At 35.4% G+C, this 20,000-nt stretch overlaps 1 long non-coding RNA gene across 1 annotated transcript in view; it reads left to right on the top strand.

Annotated features, from left to right (window-relative positions):
• Window positions 1-1,556: 1,556 nt before the first annotated feature.
• Window positions 1,557-20,000, top strand: part of LOC138021270 (uncharacterized) — a 28,896-nt gene continuing 10,452 nt past the window's right edge. The window contains exon 1 of the long non-coding RNA XR_011126340.1: window positions 1,557-1,734. This is a non-coding gene — a long non-coding RNA (uncharacterized lncRNA). The remainder of the gene's footprint in view (window positions 1,735-20,000) is intronic.

A 20,000-nucleotide genomic window follows, 5' to 3' on the forward strand; every position in this document is an offset into this window, starting at 1 on the left:
GGTGTAACTGGTTGGGCCCAAGGGAAAGGAAGAAGTAATACAACTTGGGGCTAGTTCCACTGCAGAAGCTGCTGGACAGAAGTGCTGAGCACCTGCCATACGCCCTAGGGGCTCCACTCCGGATTTGTCCTCGAGATTTACTCCTGAAGCTTTCCTGAGATCAGGTATAGCCGCAAGGCAGCAGAGGTTTGAAATAAGGGTTTACTTTCCCCGAGATGGGCTGCCTTCAAAGGCTAAGAGCCCCATCTACCCTGGGCAACTGGTTTTGAGGCGCCAGTGGCTTCGCCTTCGCCCCTTCTCCTGTCGGTGGTACCAGTCCCGCCACGCGGAGGCTAGACGTTGGACTTAGCTGACAGAGGCTCTTAGAGTCGCACGCCATCGGGAGCATTTCGAGAGGTTGTGAGAGCCCAGCGTCACAACCCACTCCCTGGCTATAACAGCCTTAAGGAACCAAGAGCCATGACATATAGGAAAACATTCATAATCTGCACACTTGCAGGGCTGTGCACCATGCGAGCAGAGCGTTTCTAAAACTTGGAAGGGGGCGAACAAGAGAGGCTCTGCGGTAATTGTGTCAAGTCTTTTAAGTCGCCGTAGCCCAAGGGCGTTTACCATTTGCATGGAAAATCCGGCTGGAATGGAACGCTCGTACATGGCACAGGATTTCCCGGTGTGGCGTTTCGCCAGGACCGAGTCTCTCGCGGCTAGAAGAAGACAATGACAAATCGAAATGGCGGGAAAAGAGGCCGAAGTGAACCGGATCGAGTGGGAGTATACAAATGATACAGGATTTTTCCGGTCAACGGGAAAAGAGGAATACGTCTGAGGATTTCCAAGCAACGGCTTGCAAATACTCAATAAAGACTTAACACGATTTCTACAGAGTCCTTTCTTTGTCGTCAAATTAAGAAAGGCTCTGCTGGCAGGGAGACAGCTGTGTTGCTGAACGACGAATTGCCGGCGACAATGAGTTGTGACCCTAAAATGTAAAAAAAACCTGTGTGTCGTTGTACCATGGTGGATGTCGTCATAATTGTAGTCAAGACAAAAGGAAAATGTTGTTTCTCTAAATCAAGGATACTGTGCATTCTATATCTGCAGAGTCATACCCTGCGTACTCTGTAAGTGGTGGAGAAACGTAGGGAAGGGTCCAAAGGCAGGTCTAAAACACAGGTCACATGAGTAGTATAGGAGTTGGGGGTACGAGAGCATTTTTGCAAAAATGCTCTCATACCAACCCAACTCCATACTACTTTCCATTTAATGGTTACCAACTTTTGGTTACATATTTTTGATCTCGTATTTTCAGTCTCGTATTCTTGGAAATATATATGTTTTATATTTCTGCGAATCTATGCCGTGGCGAGGCAGAATGGATCCAACGCAAAATTTATTTTGAAAATCTATATGTTATTTAAAATGCGTGACTTTCTTAGAAAAATCACAAAGCATGACATTCTCGGAAATAAATAAAGGGGGTTTCCCCGTGATTTTCAACCAATGAAAAGTTAACCCATAAATTAACCAAAACCGAAAATACAACCAAATGGTTCAAATTTTGGTTTTTTTTTTGGTTGGACATTTTGTGTTCAATCCTTTAAAGAAAATGTTATTTTAGTGTGTTGATGTTGTAATGACCATAAGCGAAACTGGTGACGCCATTGTTATGAATATACCGCTTATCATCGAAGCAGGACAATGACACTTTATTAAGCTCATAGCTTCCGAGTTGATGTAAGTTGCTTCTAATCGTTTTCATGGTGTGATGCATTTGCTTGTTATTGAACAGTACGTTTTTGTAATTTTCATGAGTTATGTTCTTTTTGATGATATTCTTTTTAATACCCTTAGCGGTCTTTCCGCCTTTGTCATTGTCTTTCATGTATGAATACATTTTTGATCGCAATCCGACGAATTCGGTTATTGGTATACCTGCTGCCTCGTCTTTGAATTTACCGATTACTTTTTTGTTTGTCTTGTCGAAATATTGTGAATCTTCGGGATAATCACTGTTATCGAATTTGTCTTTATCATTCCAAAAGTCTTGGTACGCATCACTGGTTTCGATTTCATAGGTCAAGCTGTCTGTGTCTGTGAATAATAATTTCGCTTCGCTGCCGTATTTTTGTTTGATATAATTGTAGTGGAAATCATACATTAGTGTCTTGCTAAGATCTAGGATACACATACCCACATATGCCGGCCTGTTTAGGGTTAGTGTTTCTTTGATTTTATGCACTGCCACTAGATTTTCATTAAAGATCTTGCTACTGACATATGTTGGTTTAGCAGCCATTTTTAACAGTTTGTTTTCATCAGTTACTAATCTGACATCTACTCGCTTTCTAATATTTTCCATTGTTTTCCCAAATACACTGTTATTCATAAGCTTGAAGAAGTCTTTCTCAAAAGCATTTTTGGCATTGGTTCTCTTCTGCGTATTGAAATCGATATATTGCTTTAACCATGGTGACTGATTGAACTTTAGAACTCGATGGATTTTGGTTATTTTCAAACCGAGATCGGTGTACAATTGTAGGTTCCTATAATGAAGAACATACTTTTCTTTGTTGCTTAATGTAGGTATCAGTTTATGAACTAAGCCAGTTGACACTTTGAATTTATCGGCTATTTCTTGGCAATAATTAGAAAGCATATCTTTGTTGACTTTAACCTTTTCGGCTGCTAGCGGATAATCATTATGCAGATCGTGTAATTCTTTGGGATATTCCAAATCAACTTCTAATATCAAACCTTTATTGCTATCTTCTTTATACTTGGCTAGGTCTATCTTATCAATCTGGTTTTTAGCCAACCATTTAAAACCACCAGTTGGTAGGTATTGTGACATAGCCCAACCATACAGATTATTAGCATCCAGATACATAATATATTTTGAGGGTGCTTTCTCGTCATATGTTTTCATGTATCTATTATTAGCTTTACCGTATCGATTTGCTATGTATGATGTACCACCACGCATGCCCTTTTCGATGAATTGAAACATATCAATATCAGTCATAAGCTCCAATTTAATGTCAGTCATCTTTAACATAGCATCCCAGGAAAGCCCAGGACTGGTAAAATAATGACATGGGTCTAATTTGTAGTATTGCAGGCAGGTCTTTCGGAAGTTTTCAAATACATCAGCTAACAAAAGGATGTCTGATTTGAGGTACAAGTCATGATACTCACCCATGTTTTTGAGATTAAAAGTGTTCCATACATTTTGAGCATGTTTGTATTGATCACCTGAGATATGCTCATCATTTAATATACTGTAAAATTCTTCTTTTGGTGGCAGCTTTTCATTGAATTTTTCAAAACTGTCCATAAAGTCATATGGGTATACTCCCTTCTTGCTCATCAAATCAAGCTCTTTACCTTCAAATTTTCGAGAAGTATATATTAATGCTTCTTTTGGTAGGTTGCTCACCAGTTTATCAAGACTTGAGCTCATGAATTGAAAACTATCAATAAAGGTCAGATGATTACCAAGCATGAAAGCCATATACTTTTCCATGTTGTTTGGTATGGCATTGATATTCATTTGACATGTTTCACCTTTCTTGTTTGTGTATGTATGCTTTTTGACTGTCTCACCAATTTCTTGCATTATAAAATGACTGTCATACCCACGGAGATTGTGAAACATGACTGGTATTTTCTCAGTTATCCGAAAGTTAAGATTGCAATCTTGGTGAGCTGATCCTCTGTATTTACCTGTGATATGGCAATGGTCTCTAACTCTCACATCATTTTCATTGTATTTCTTATTGCAGATATGACATTCATCAGCTTTTTGGAATTTTTCTTCATCATCTTTAGTCATTCTCAATGGTTTATTGAAATATTTTTTCATAATCTTCTTGCAGTATTTGACTTCATCCAGCATGGCTTCCATAAATTTGTAAACAGCTTTTTCACCTCTATAAATTTGTACTGGTTTTGTGTATTTATCATCATAACAACACACAACCTTATATCCATAACCACAGTCTGTGTGTCTCTGATAAGCCTCTGTGTATGATTTATCATCATTGGGTTGGCATCCATGTATTTTTTCAGTTATGGCTTCAAAATCTGCATATATTACAAATGGAACGGGTATTTGTTTGTGGGCATTATTGAATTTTAGTATGTTGTCATCTTTTGTTGGCATTTTAATTGCTTGTGCTCCATTTACTTGTATGCAGTTTTCTTTATGATCAGTTAATACTCTTTCAGAACTGAAACATTGTAAGCAATGCATACAGAAGTGCTTTCTTTCCTTGTGTTTTGTTTGATTGTACATGAATTTGTTGAAATCTTTGATTAATACATAATGCTTGTTTTCATTTTCTGTTATAAGAAGCAGATTCATACAATCTTCATACTTTTCTTTTGACACATAAATGGGATACTTTTGTTTGTTTTCATAACCGAAAACATTGATGTTAATTTCATTCTGCTTTTCTATTTTGTTGTACTGTTTGGTAGTCACTGGAAATTCAATTCCTGAATAATTCAAATTTTCAATGAATGCTTTGTCTGATTTTTTGATTCTCTGTGGGTATTTGTCTTGAGGATTAAGATGTCTTATGTGGCACCACCTGAAGCATTCATTATCCTCATTTTTCATGTTGATCAATCCCTTTGCACTGTTTCTGAGTTCTGTGGGTAGTTTTATATAAGAAGATCCTTTCATTGGTTCATATTTTACCACATTGATATAATGATTTTCAACAGATTGAATAGTCCAACCAGATCCCTCTGAAATCCAAACTGCAATCTTGTTTAGTATGACTTGTTTTGACAAAGATAAAGCTAGTTCAATTTGTGTGTCATTTGTTATTGTTTGGGGTTGACTGTTGAAATACGCTGTTTTCATAATTTTTTCTTCTCGTCCTAGTTGTTTTTCAAATGTGACCCTCAGTGTTTCAACAAACTTTAGACCTTTCATTGATTTTAATATTTTTTCGATATGGATGGCAACAGCCTTTCTTGTATTTTGCAGTTGCATAAGTGGGTCTTTGCTGTTTTTTATGTTGATTTCATAAGACTTTGTGAACCCTTTTAAAGCTTTGTTCGTTTCTTGTATTATGGTCCTTGGTGATGGAACGGGTTGTTTTTTGGTTCTTGGAGCGGCAACCGGTATTTTTGTTCTTACCGCGGCCACAGGTTGTTTGGTTCTTACCGCAGCCACCGGTTTGTATCCATCTCGGAACTCTGGCGGGGGAAGAATTATATTTTCTTCATAGTTTTGCACCATTTGCCTAACACTTTTTCGAGGAGTTGGGATAGGCCTCCGGATCTTGGTTGCTGGTTCGTTTTTATTCAATAATTTTTTTATTATATTCAACAATTCTTGTTTGCTAAGATTTTCTAGGTCATAATGATTCATAATATTACTTGAGATATTATTTTTCATTCTCTATCTTATATAACAATCGACATTCTTTTAAATACTTTATGGATTTTTAGTTGAAACCAATCTGGTACGATTGATTTTAACTGTAAAAATTTGACAAACTATATATTTTCCAATTCATGAATTTTCATATGCAGTTTGTGTTTCTCACTTTTTAGATGCTGATGTTTTCCTCTCATGGCATAATTCTTTCCATTGTTGCATATCACACAATACCATTCTGTCTCACGACCATATTTGTTTTTTTTCTCTTGAATCTCTTTGTCAGTGAATTGTTTCTTTGGACCTCGTTTTGAAGTTTCCATATTATATACAGAGACATTATTCTTTTATATGGTTTTAATCAGAATCATCTTCAGAATCATCTTCAGATTCATCTTCAGATTTATTTGGTTTGTATTTGCTGAAAGCTTGTTTTATCTGTTGCAACATGTCGTCGTTTATGTCATCGGGATCCATTACAAAGATTTTTTTTCCATCTGTTACCATGACCATTAATTTTTTATAGAAATGCACCAATTTCAATTTAACGGGTGGATGAATGACAGACAACACATCGGAATAAATCAAATCTTCCAAAAAGACTTTCAACGAAGGATCACGAATTACATGGGACATTAAAGCATTGAATAATGATTTTGAGTTCATACTATATGTTTAGATTTTATTCTTATATATTTTGCGCTTGTATCAATTTCAATGGTGCCAAAAAATCACGGTATCTTTGAAACTCTCTGAACAAAAAATCCATTTTGGAATCAATTATTTGAAACATTTTGTCGATTTCTTTCTTTGGTCCTCCTGTTTCCAATGCTTTCAACAATAATGGCAACCCTTTGGAATTAACATAATGCATGTAATCCGCGTTTCTCACTATTATATCGCAAATCATTTCTGTGACTACTTTTCTTACAGCCATTGTTTCTACTATTTGGCTTCCTCTGAATGTCATATACTAATTGTTTACATTTCTTTTCAACAAATAATCATAATAAACACGCAGACATCTTCCTTTGGAATTTATTGTTCTCAAATCCCATGGATACACTTTTTTTCTTGCGTATACAGTTTCAGATGCTCGAGAAAATATTTCACTCATTGCTTGCCAATCGATTTTGTATCCACGGAATTTACGATGCAGAGATTTTTCTATGTTGTCTTCTTTTATATCTTTCAAAAAATGGTACCAAAAGATCAACAAGTATTTTTGTCTGTCTGTAAAATTTTTCATACTATATATTCACATTTTGTTTTTATAATTCTTCATCGTTGTCAGACGATTCAGATTCCTGCGAACTGCAGCAGCTTTCTTCAGATATGCTTTCTTGTGATGAAAAACTTTCCGGTGAGGATGGTACCCAGTCAGAATCCGACAGATGGGAATCCTGATCGCTCTCATAATAGAAACCAAACTTTTCTTCATTTTCGAACTTGTCCATATATACATGTACTATATATTATTTTCTTATATATTTATCAAGGTGCGTTTGTTTCACCACAATTCATATGTTTTCAATGTCTTTCAACGGTACCCAACTGTTGAATTCATCACTGTATCCCTTCCATTTTACCAAAGCTTGTTTCTTTTTATAGTCTCTTCTAATCACTTTGTCAATACGGAAAATATCCTGCTTTGCTTTTAATAATTCAGGTTCATAAAAACTGCCTTGTATCTCTTCACCTCTGAGATCTTTTAGTTTGTATGTTATTGGATTAGTGTATTGGATCTTATCAACTGTAAACACTTCTTCGGTCCAATTTGGTGTGTAACCCTTGTCGAACACATTTCGTTTATACTTGGATATTCGAACCTTGTCACCTGTTTGAAATTTAGGTTTCTGTTTCAATGTTTCTGTGTCACCATATAGATTGAAGTAAACGGTTCCTTCATTCCTCTTGTTAGATGCTTCAACGGGTGTCATCTTTATGCTTGAATGTTTTGTATTATTATACTGTTTCACTAGTTTGGACAGCATATCGAGATACATTGTATTACCTTGAACTGTGAACTGCTTCCACATTTTGGACTTGATTGTTCTATTCCATCTTTCGACCACTGAGGATTTCTCCTCATTTTCAGTTGAATACATATGTATCATATTTTTCTCCAACAAGTCTTTCAAGTGTTTGTTATAGAACTCCTTTCCCTTATCAACCCATAAATATTGTGGTTTTCTGCCTTCCTTGAATATTGTTTTAAATGCTTCAGTAACAGATTCACCTTTCTTATCCTTCAATGGGACAATCCAACCGTATTTGCTGAAAACATCAATAACCATGAGAAGATATCGGTAACCTTTATTCCATTTACTAAACTGTTGCATTTCAACTAGATCACTTGCCCATATTTCATCGATATGATTTACGATTACACGCCGCCGAGTAAAGTTGCGTCTTATAGATGCATGTAATTCATCTGCTAATTTTTCTTGCCAGTTACCCGACGGCTTTTTCCGTTTTTTGAAACTCCAAGACCTAGTTTCTGCTTTGTATTGATAACATTTCTTGCCAACCAATGCCCCCATTGTCTTTCATTATACGGTACGTTGTCTAAAGCTTGAACCATTTTTCTATCTGCTTTGTTTTTACATTTTCTGTCATCCTTGCAGACGGAATAATCAACATCGTGTTGCATTGCTATTGCATCAGTTTTTCCAGTGGGCATATCATATATTTCCAATATTTGACCAGTTTTTGGGTCATACTTCAGTTGATTTTCTAAATCATTATATGGTCCGGTGTAATGATGCCCAGGTAATGTCCATCCGCCTTTTGGTTTCGGTAATTTACCAATAGCTTTGTGAATGTCTAAAGCACCGCCGTCCAGATCTTTCCTATTGGTTGTGTATTTCTTTTTGGGTCTTATTTTTGTTGACAATTGATTGAGAGCTTCTGATCCAACTTTATGAAGTAGAGGATTCATTTTTCTCAAACCATAATCGATTGCTTTTTTCTGCAACTTTGGATCTCTCATTAATTCGGAACCATAATATCTACCCATTTCAACGGCTTTTTTGCCAAGATAAGGTACTCCTTTAGTCAAAAATAATTCTGTTCCTGTATTAGCAATATCACTGAGTAAGCCCGCTCCCAACGGGCTGTTTAGTTTCCCTGTTGTTTGACAAATTTGGTCTTTGTAATGCCACATTCAGCACAAGTGCAAAAGAACATCAGTCTACCATTTTTGGCTGTTTTGTAACCTGAAGGTTCAACACATTCAGTCACTTTCTTTTGTTTTACACAATATGATTTCATAATATATATAAGTTAGATATTTCTAAAATAATATTCGATAAATCTCTCATTTTTCATTGTATCATTTATGTCGAATACTTGTAATAAATCATAATACGAATTACCCTTATTCATTTCATTCAGAAAGTATAAACAGAAATACCCACAAGTTGTTGTTTGTATGTTTTGTATCTGATTGTTTTGATGTAACAAAGTCAGATTTTTCTTTTTGGCATGATTTACGATCTCTTGAAATGGGGGCATACCAAAACTATCGAAATAATTTATCACATTGTCTTTGACATATGTTGCAACCCAATGACTTCCGCTCATATAAGCTGGTTCAAGATTGTAAATAAATAACGCCTGTTTATGGTTATGTGGAACTTTTTCATCTCTTGACAGTACATCATTGATTGGTATGTTCAAATATTTACACCATTTTTTCAGATCGTGATTGGACATAGGTATGTTTTTGTGAAATTTTGGTTTTACAATATTGCCCCCAAAATGGGTATGCCATTGAATGGACTGTTTTTTCCCAATAGTAACCCTTTTCCTTTTTTGGTTGAGGATGTTTTTTTTTTCTACCATTACCAGTCACATATGGCGGATAACTGTAAAATGGAGGGGGCATTCCCATTCTAGGTGCACCTGTACCATCCTTTTTTGACGAAGGTGGTCTACCTACCCTCGGTGCTCCTTTCCCTGTAAACAGCTTTTTCACCAGATTAACAGCCATAGGAATTCCAACGGAAGCCAACAGAGTTCCTAGAAATCCACCTGATTGTGTTTTAGTCGGTGTTATTTTAACGCCAGATCCTGTTTGAGCCGCATTCATTATGTCTCTTTGCTGTTTGGTTGTAAACATATTCAGATATGGCATCAGTTGATTGATTGCATTGAAAGGTATCATCATGGGTAATGGCATAGCACCACCTTTTTGACCAGATCCTAACAATTTTTTGGCTCCAGCTTCTGCTAAACCACCAAGAGCACTCAACCCAAGGGTTTTACCAATTGCTGGTAATGCTCTCATACCAAGTGACAATACGGTGCTCAAAAGACTTCCGCCTACTTGTTTTCTGATATTGGTCTTGGCAAGCTTAATGTCCATTCCTTTGTTCAATTGTCGATTTTTTTGCAATCGTTTTTTCACCATTGCTGGAACATAAAGAGTGTCGTTTCCATTAAGAGAATCATTTGTCAGTCTTAGAACAATTGTTTCCCTTTTATGGTAAGCATTACTCAGATTCTTTTTTTGATTATCTGACAGTCTTACGTTTATTTGATGAAGTTCAGTCATATAATATATGTTACATAATTCCAGTCACAAAACATATACAAATAAATATGTGTCATTCATGGGATTAAACTATAACCAATTCATTACCCACCTTGTCAATAACAACCGACTCTTCGTACAATACAACTGCATGGACATTGAAATCTGCTGCACTATTGGCACTTATTTTATACCTGAAAATCAACTGTTTAGGGTCTCTTGTTACTTTCTCTGCTTGATATGAGAGATCAAAATAGATCAGTGAATACAGGCTGTTATAATTGGCAAGATTCAACTGGGTTCCGGTGTTGTAATCATTTTTTCGCATTGCATAAGACATGAGATCATTGAATATTCTCACTTTGCTTTCACTGTCATATTCTGTTTCTGGGTAGAAAACACCATTGCCATATTCGAGTCTGCATGTTGTTAAATAACTGTTTGCGTCTGCTGCATTTAGTTTGAAGGTATCAAGTATATATGGATTTTGAGTTGCAACTCTGGTTTTAGCCCGTTGTAGATAAACAAAAATTGCTTTGACATTGTCAATGCTGGAAGAAATCTGAAAAAAACCACTGACTCTAGCAGGTGCTGACACTGCATATAGTTCACGCTGATATGTCCATTTGTGTTCTTTCATGAAAGAGCTTACAAATTTGTCGTACATACTGTCTTTTGGTGTTAATTTTGGAACCCATAGTAGAAATCTGTTAATCACTACTCTTCCGGCATCTGCTGCTGCTGCCCTATTGATGAGTTCATTGTCGTTCTGGAGATTCAAATTGAATTGTAACTGCATAGGAACCAACATTTTATCCTGCAACTCTTCAAAAAAACTGTAACGATTGAGAGGTATGATCAAATTCACATCTTTTGCTCCTCCCGTTCCATCATCGTTGGCAGCTTGTGTAAGCACTCTTCTCGATTCATATCCTGAATTAGTATTGGCTGTCGTATCATTTGTGTCTAAATACCAAAAACTGTTTTTACCGACTGATCTGCTGTAATCATCAGAATATTCCAACAGATTCTTCACAAAAGTGACCTTATGTAGATTGTCAGTATCATAAACAATTTTCCCAGCACTTTTAATCATCATATGTGCAATCAATGAATGAGATCCGTTTATCACCGTTATTCTATCGGCTGCTGCATAACCAGCTCCATCTGCTATTTTTTGTAACTGGAATTGAACCTCGAAATAAGCATTGTACCAATCATAGAAAGAACTCCGGTCGTTGATGGTGAATCTATAACCGTTCTTTTCTTGATGTTGATTATTTCCAGGGGCTCTAATTACATCATCAAGTTGGAAACGCACCAACTCATTTCTTTGCAATAATTCACTTGTTCTAAAAGCCATTTATACTATTGTATTATATAATTTTGCTGTCATGTTATTTATTTGAAAAATCTACGCCTTCTTCCAGATCCGGATATCAATCTATTTAGTATCATGTCAGCGCTTTCATCTTGCTGTTTCTGTTCAATGGGCAAGGATGGAACAATTGCTTTTTGTGTTGGTGTTGTGGCTCCTTTTCTCAAATTTGCTAATTTTTTCATTATTAGGTCTCCTGACTTTTCTGCCACCGTCTTGACTTTTTTATCACCTGCATGGGAAACCCCTGATTCTAATGCCTTCTTGGCTAATGGCTTGGCGAATTTCTTGAAAACAGATGATGCCACACTCTTTAACGGTTTGAAAATGTTGTCTAAGATAAGCCCAGACCCTTTGTGTTGAAATACAAATTTCCCAATTGTTGGATGGTAAAACCTCTTAAATTCATACGGTTTCATTATACTGTTACATTAGATACTTTTTAAAATCAGCGAAAAAGACGTATCCGCTCCATTTAGATCCACTAATCTTCTTTTTCCATCTGTTATCATGATTCTGATTGATGAAATTGTAGTTTTGTTCACAGGATTAAATGTAACTCTTTGTGGTTCGAGGGTGAAGGAGTAACTTGGTTTTAGTACACTAGTTGAGAATGAATAAATAATGTCTGTTTCTTCGCCGTCAACTAAACTTTCGTTTACCAAATCGCAATGAATATTGAGTACGTCTGTGTCTTGACTGAGATTCGGCACTCTTGGTCCAATATGCGTTCCACTTGCTAATATCTTTTTATCAAAACCGATCAGGTCATTAAAATTACTTGCTCTTAAATCGAGTTGGTAATTTGCAGCTAATGTAACCGTGACTCTGAATGTTGTTTCGTTGAATTCAAGAGTCATCGGATACGTATCACCAGTTTTCGTCACATTTTTAATATGTCTGTCAAAGTCCGTATAATTCCATACCCCAGCTGGAAAGGTAATGTCCTTAAAAGTTGAACCATTATCGGAGCTGTATTTGATTAATTGATTTTTGTACCCAGCATTGACATTGAACCAAGTGAATGACATGTTAATGACTCTGTTAAGACCGATAACGTATTGCTTATTATTGTCTAGAGTTACAGGTCTGGTGAAATTTGTTGTAAAATCTTCTGGTTTATTATCCCCTTTATTTTTCACACTGTAAGATGATAAAACTATCTCTCGTTCCATTATATAATGAAGTTACATTAAATTTGGAAATATTGTTTGTATAATTTACCATATTGTGATTTGTTAATTGTTGTCATTTTCAATAATGTGTCCAATATAGAAACACCCATATTTCGCATGTCAATGCTTGTATTGCCAGCCAATATCTCACCAATGATTAAATCCAATTTTTTTATGAGTTCTTTCGGTTTGTTGAAAAATATCACATTACCACCTTTCTGTTTTTTCCTGCCAGAACCTTTCATTGTTTCCATTTTATTTTGATAATGTTTTATGTATTCATTCAGAGTTCTCATAGCGCGATCCACTCTTTTGTTTTCCTCTTGCCTATCAGCTTCCGTTATATTCCCACTTTTGTATTGCTTTGTAACGTTTCCTTTGTAGGCTTTCAATTGATTTCTTTTAAATTTAGCCGCATTGACAATCTTATTGAGATATTTTTTGTTTTTTCGTTCAGTCATTTCTTGTTGATTTATTACCTTTTCAACAGAATCATAATTTGGTATACCAAGATCACCTAATATCTCATTTTCCATATCTTCTTCATCCATTCCATAATCGATCGCATCGTCATCATCATATTCTGGTGGTAATTCTGGTTCTTCAGGAAAGTGCTTAGGATCAACATACATCTCTTTTTTTCCTTCCAGAAGATCTTGTAAAGATTCTTCATATGTTGGCGGTTTTGGCACCAGTTGTTTTTCTTGCTGTGGCAAAACAGGTTGTTCAAATAGATCACCAAGATTCATATCTGGAACTTCATCCTCTATATCAATGCCGTAATCAGGAACTTCTCCTTTCTTCAGTGGTCGTTTTTTCCTTGGCAACCTTAAAGCCTGATTACTATCAATAACATCATCTAATTTACTTGTAATTGGTTGGAATACTTTTGAAAATCCCTGTTGACTGGTCTTCTGATCGATATCATGTTTTGTAATTGCATTATGGACATAATTGATCTTGTCCCCTAATTCAGATTTACTCTTTGCGAGTTCTTTCCACTTAAGTAAACTCATTTTTGTTATATTATTACTTTACATAAAAATGGAAATTCATATATAAAAAATAACGTTTTACACCGTGTTGAACACCATGTTATACACAACTTTATTGAAACAATATACCCATATGATATAAATGAAGATACCTAATTATGATACTGGCGACGATGTTGTCACAAACTTCACACAACTACATGATTTTATGCCTGATCGATGCTTCCGCATGCTCATTTGTGGACCTTCTGGTTCGGGAAAAACAAACACACTGATGCATATGATTTACAATCTGTTGTATTTTGATAAAATATACCTTTATGCAAAAAACTTAGAGCAGTCAAAGTATCAGAATCTCATGGATGATTTCGAACCAATGAGTGATGAGGCTGGTTATGATGTTATTGAAGCAAGCAACGATCAAATCATTCCTGTAAATGATCTTAACAGTGATAATCAAAAAATTGTAATATTCGACGATTTCGTATGCGACAAAAACCAAAAACCATTAGTTGACTATTTTATACAGGGGAGGCATAAAAACTGCTGCGCCATATATTTGAGTCAAAGCTACTATAAGACACCAAAAGATATTAGATTAAACTGCTCACATTTTGCCATTTATGATTTTCCGAGTACTAATGAAAAAAGTCTCATATGTCGTGAAAACAATGTCTCAAAACAATTATACGAGAAAGCAACTAGAGACCCTTTCAGTTTCATATATATTGACAAACCTGAGAAACAAGTAAAGAAGAATTTTGATGAAACAATATAAATCAATTGTATATGAGTTACTCAAATGGTAAATTACCTGAAGACACATTTTCGCATGAAAAAGTTGTCGAAATAGTAAAAGGATTGCCTGGTGTTGGTTTTAAACTTACTGATGATGGCGATTATGATATGCAGAATAAAAAACTGAGAAATTTAGATTCACCTCAAACGAATGACGATGCAACTACTAAGAGTTATGTAGAAACTGAGGTTAATAAGACTTTAAAATTGGACGGAAGCAATGCAATGACTGGAGCCCTCAATATGGATAACAGACGTGTAGAAAACATTGCACCTGCTAGACATGGCCATAGTGACGCTGTCAGCAGTTCTCATATGCATAACTTTTACTTTGAATTAAATACAAACGATGGAAAGATAGAAGCCCAAAATCCAATCGACATGAAAAATCAAAGAATCTTCGGAGTGAAAGACCCGATACTACATTCAGATGCTTCTAATAAATTTTACGTTGACAGCTCTTTTAATTTTAAAGCTGATAAAACGGAGCTGGCTAATTATTTGAAAAAAGATGGAAGTATTTCCGTAACTGGCAATTTTGACTTTGGAAATAATAAAATCAGCAATCTTGCTGAAGGCACTGGCAATTCTGACGCTGTTACAAAACACCAATTACAAACTGGTTTATCAACCAAACCCAATACAAATCAGGTTGTGTTGCGAGATGGTACGCAAGCAATGACTGGAAATTTGAATATAAACAACAACAAGATCATCAATCTTGCTGATCCGACAGGTGTAAATGATGCCACAGGAAAAGGTTACGTTGATCGATTATTTTTAGATTCACTTCGTTTAGACGGATCCTCTAAAATGACTGGAAATTTGGATATGTCTTTGAATAAAATAATAAATTGCGGACAACCAACCGGTGCTAGAGATGTGACAAACAAAGCTTATGTCGATTCCGAGGTTGGAAAAACATTGAAATTGGATGGAAGCGGTGTAATGACGTCTGTTCTAGACATGAACAATCAACGAATAATAAATCTCGGAAGAGCCACACATAATCAAGATGCAATCACTTTGAAGCAAGTAAATGACGCTTTTTCAACTATAAGTACTGCAAACAATAGATACACAGACGAACAAATAGTTATTAATAAGAAATATGTAGACGACGAAATAGCGAAGAGTCACATAACTACTCACACAAACAGAAAAAATGTGCTGAAATATGCCATGGATGATGGGGAATTTACAGAAGATTACGGCATACAGGATGCCAATTTAATCGACTATAATGACTCGCCACATAAAAACAACAAAAAAGCATTTTCATTCAAGGTTCAAAAGGCAACAGATGGTTCCAGTCTGTTCAAAGGACGATTCGATTTTAATCTATTCAAACTGATACGTGACAATTATAGCGATAAATATACTGTGTGTTTGGAAATATATTTCCAAAAAACTGGTTTTGATGTGGAGTTTAATTCATTTCAGGTTACTTTTGAAAAATTGAACATGAACACTGATAGAACCACAACAGTCAAAACCAACACAGAGTATAAATATTATCGCTTTATTATGAACTTATCACCAGACGGTTCTTCACCAACTATTGGAAGACGGTTATATGTAACTGTTCAATCAACTTATGACAATCGAAGCCCAACTCTTTTACCCTTGTATGTCCTGATTTACGGTATAAAAGGCGAATCCAAAAACAACCTTGATTTCACAATTTATGATTATGAATTGGCTTATGAAGTTGTAAATGATCAATTTCGAATGCATGTACCAATCAATATGAATAACAATAAAATTTTAGGGTTATTTGATAAGATATTACCGTCTTACGCCTATGGAACCACTTCAGAATCATCACTGGGTTGTGATTTCAATATTTCTAGAACAGTACCTCTAACATTTACTAAAATTTATATTGATAAAATAAAAATTTATGCTAAAAAAAATTATCCATCAGAGTCGAATCACGATATAACTTTTTATGGAGACGCTAGTGTATTTTATGACATAGATTTTTCAACAAGCAAAATACTTACTGTCAATATCAATCGATATTTTGAAAACATAACAAACATACGAATAAATTTTGATGATGACGATGGGGATGGCGTAAGATCTTATGTTTACATTATACATTACAAAACATTACTGATTAATTGAATTATATAATGCAACAGTATATGACATTGTATGTAAAAAATTTAGATGGTACACATCTTCTTGACGACAATGGTGACAGAATTGAATACACCATTGACTATCACTCTGATGATGATTTTACCTATCAAGCTCAAGCTCAACTTTCAGTAAATGATGATGGACATATAGAAACTGACAAAAATCTCGTCGTTAAGGCTGCTACGGAAGATAACCATGTTGTCATAAAAAAACAACTCGATTTGAAGTTAGACAGATCGACTTTTATTATTTCGAACAGTCTTCCTGGTATACCAGTGTTAGACAAAATCAGCATTGCATTAATTCCAGCTTTATCAGTAGTCACAGCCGATTCAAATGATAGAGTTAGTTCATGGATTGATCCTGTCAATAATATCGATTTTTCACAATCAACCAATTCAAAAAAGCCTTATTTTCTAAGGGATTCAACAAAAAAACTGTTTTTTGTACGTTTTGATGGTAGTGATGACTATTTGGAAAAAAATTCGTTTGATGTTTCTGAAATAGCAGGTAAATCTGGTAACAAATGTACAGTAATACTGGTTGTCAAAACAAAAGCGATAACTAATCAATCACAGTTTCAATGGGGGCGTGGAGCCGTCAGATTCGGTATGCATATACCATGGGGAGATGGTACAGTCTATGTCGATTTTGGTTCCTCGTCAAATGGCAGACTTAACATTCCTTCTTTGCTGAATCTCTCTGGTAATATCGAAGTTTGGACAATTCGTATTAATGGGACAAATCTAGAACTCTTTAGAGGCGTTACATCGATCAGTGCGATTAAAACAGAAACAATTTCTGCCACTCTGACAGGTTCAGCTCAAGAAATGTTTATTGGATGTCAGGTTCATACTGATGGCACTGCTGTGAATTTCTGTGAAATGGATTTATATGCTTTTGCTGTTTGGGCAAAATCTCTGTCTGATAATGAATTAAAAAATATGTTCAGGTTCATTCAAAATCATTTCGATTTGTGATGTGGATTTTCAAAATATATAACTCAATATATATGTATATCGACAATTTATTACGATTTGTGGAATATAGTTTTCAAGAAGCAAAAGAAAAACATCCATGCATTAATGACAAAATATTAAAATCAGCACTTGTTTATCAATACCTGCACTGTTTCTATTTTAAAAGAGACATGTCTATGAATGAGATTCTTGAACTCAATGATGGTGAAATTGGTCTTCTTGGACCGGGCAATAGCTGTCTTACATGGTTATTTGAAAAGATGTTTGGATGGAATCATATTTTGAATTCACATGGCATTCTACATGACGCTTTTGGACGGTTTTATGATCATTATGCACTAGGTAGAGGTTACACTTATGCTATTTCAGAAAAATACACAACTAAACTGATTAAAAGATCACCTTTTTGTGGTCAAGTCAGTGGTATACTATATTGTCTATGCCGACGATTAACAATCTAGACCATATATATGGCAGATCGAAAAAAGAGAATATTTAGCTGGAACCATATTTCAGACAAACTCTCAGAAGATCAGGTCGACGAACTAAAGAGCTATTATAAGGCATACCATAGAAAGTGTTGGGCTTACAAAAAGGCTGTCAAACGCTTCAAAAAATTCAAACTTATTGGTAATACTATTTCTATCATAACTGGTACTGGTGGAATTATTAGTGCTGTTGTAACTGGCGGTATAGCCCTAGTAGCTATAAGCACAAGTGCTTTGTTAATCAAGTCTTACATGGATTTCCAATCATTGGATCTCAAAATACAAAATTGCACATATGCATACCAAAGTTATCAACATCTATTGAATTCAATAAAAGACATGTTGAGAAGCGGTGATTTTCAACCATCGTTTCACACAGAATTAAAAAATGTAGATGATTTTGTAACTGATGTTTGTCCTAGTGTTGATAAATTCTACGCAAAATACAATGACAAATTCATTCCTTAACTATCACATTTATTTTATCGAATGATAATGCTAGGATGTCTTGCCAATATCGTTTATAACTTTCAAGTGTCTTTTTAGACTTTGATGTCTTGACCTTTTCATAAGGAAGATCAACCATTTTAAATATTTGTTTTAAAATGAAATTTATGTTAATCATACGCTTTCTATCAATGTTAACATCTTTCACAACTTCCCCGATAGCCGCAAAAATTCGAATTATTTTATCCATATTTTTTACAGAAATCTGGAAACCATTTTTTACAGCTATATTATTCATTATGTTTTCTATATGATATTTTCTTTGGTAAACACTTTTACGATGGAATCTATGCTTATTTGAGTGAAAATCAACAAATTCTATAAGCGGTTTATATCCATTAACTGACCCACATTTTTTACAAACTAGCATATTGTTATCATTCACTATATCAGGTTGACTGCAGCATTGCTCAATTTCTTTCGTATGTTTCGAGATTTGCTTATTACAAAATGGACAGACCACTTCTTCCATATTGACAAGTTCTTTATGCAGTTCTTGGCAACTCATTATACTATTATATGAGATATTATTTTAAAACCATTCTGCCACGCCACGGCATAGATTCGCAGAAATATAAAACATATAGATTTCCAAGAATACGAGACTGAAAATACGATATCAAAAATATGTAACCGTTAAATGTAAAGTAGTATGGCGTTGGGTTGGGATGAGAGCATTTTTCCAAAATGATCTCATACCCCCAACTCCTATACTACTCACATTCCACAGGTCACTCGTTGCAGGTCATTGTTTTACCTTTTTGAAAGTAACCCAAAACCCTCAATTTGGCTAACCCTAGGCCTAAAAACCAACCTCAGGCCTAGGGCTAGCCAAATTGAGGTCCAAAAGGTAAAACAATGACCTGCAACGAGTGACCTGTGGAATTTTACCATTTACTACACAGCATTCCATCCCGCATATTTTACTCGATCTTGTGAGAAAGGGCCTGGAAACGGAAGGATTCTCGCAAATGGAAAGAGCATTTCGCGAATTCCGTTCCGAACAGAAAAAGAGGACTACCTCTGGAGGTTGTCAACAATTTCCGAAAAGATTTTCCGGAAAATTGCCTTTCCATTTGACCTCCGAACCGAAATTTCCGGATTTTCTGGCTAAATGGTAAGCACCCCAAAAGACTTTTTCGCTTTTGTTCTTTCCACCAACATGGCCGCCGTGACGTCAGGTGCAATCAAAGAATTTTCCTTCGGTTTAGTATCGCATCACCTTTTAATGTAACTCGTTGCTATTTTGACGCGCTCATCGCGCTCGTCAAACTACATCACTCAGAATGCGATACCACACCAAAACATTAAAACTTTTTCTTGAAACGATATCGTAATTTCAGTTCCTAATTTCTATACTTAATTCATTTTCCACGACGTCTGCGGAAAAAAAATGATCGTTCACTTAAAAGACTCGAGGTCCCATGATTTATGAGTCAAGTGGTCAATGAGTCAATGAGTCATGAGTCAATGAGACTCACAGTCGATATAGCAATAATTTATTGATTAAGCCTAAGCCCTCGTTTCAGTGATTAGGCCTAAGCACTCTCTGAAACCAACTAACTATGGCTACCTTTCATTTTATGGGTTAGGGTAACTGCA

The sequence above is a fragment of the Montipora capricornis genome, chromosome 2 (assembly GCF_036669925.1).
Source record: "Montipora capricornis isolate CH-2021 chromosome 2, ASM3666992v2, whole genome shotgun sequence".
Lineage (NCBI taxonomy): Eukaryota > Metazoa > Cnidaria > Anthozoa > Scleractinia > Acroporidae > Montipora > Montipora capricornis.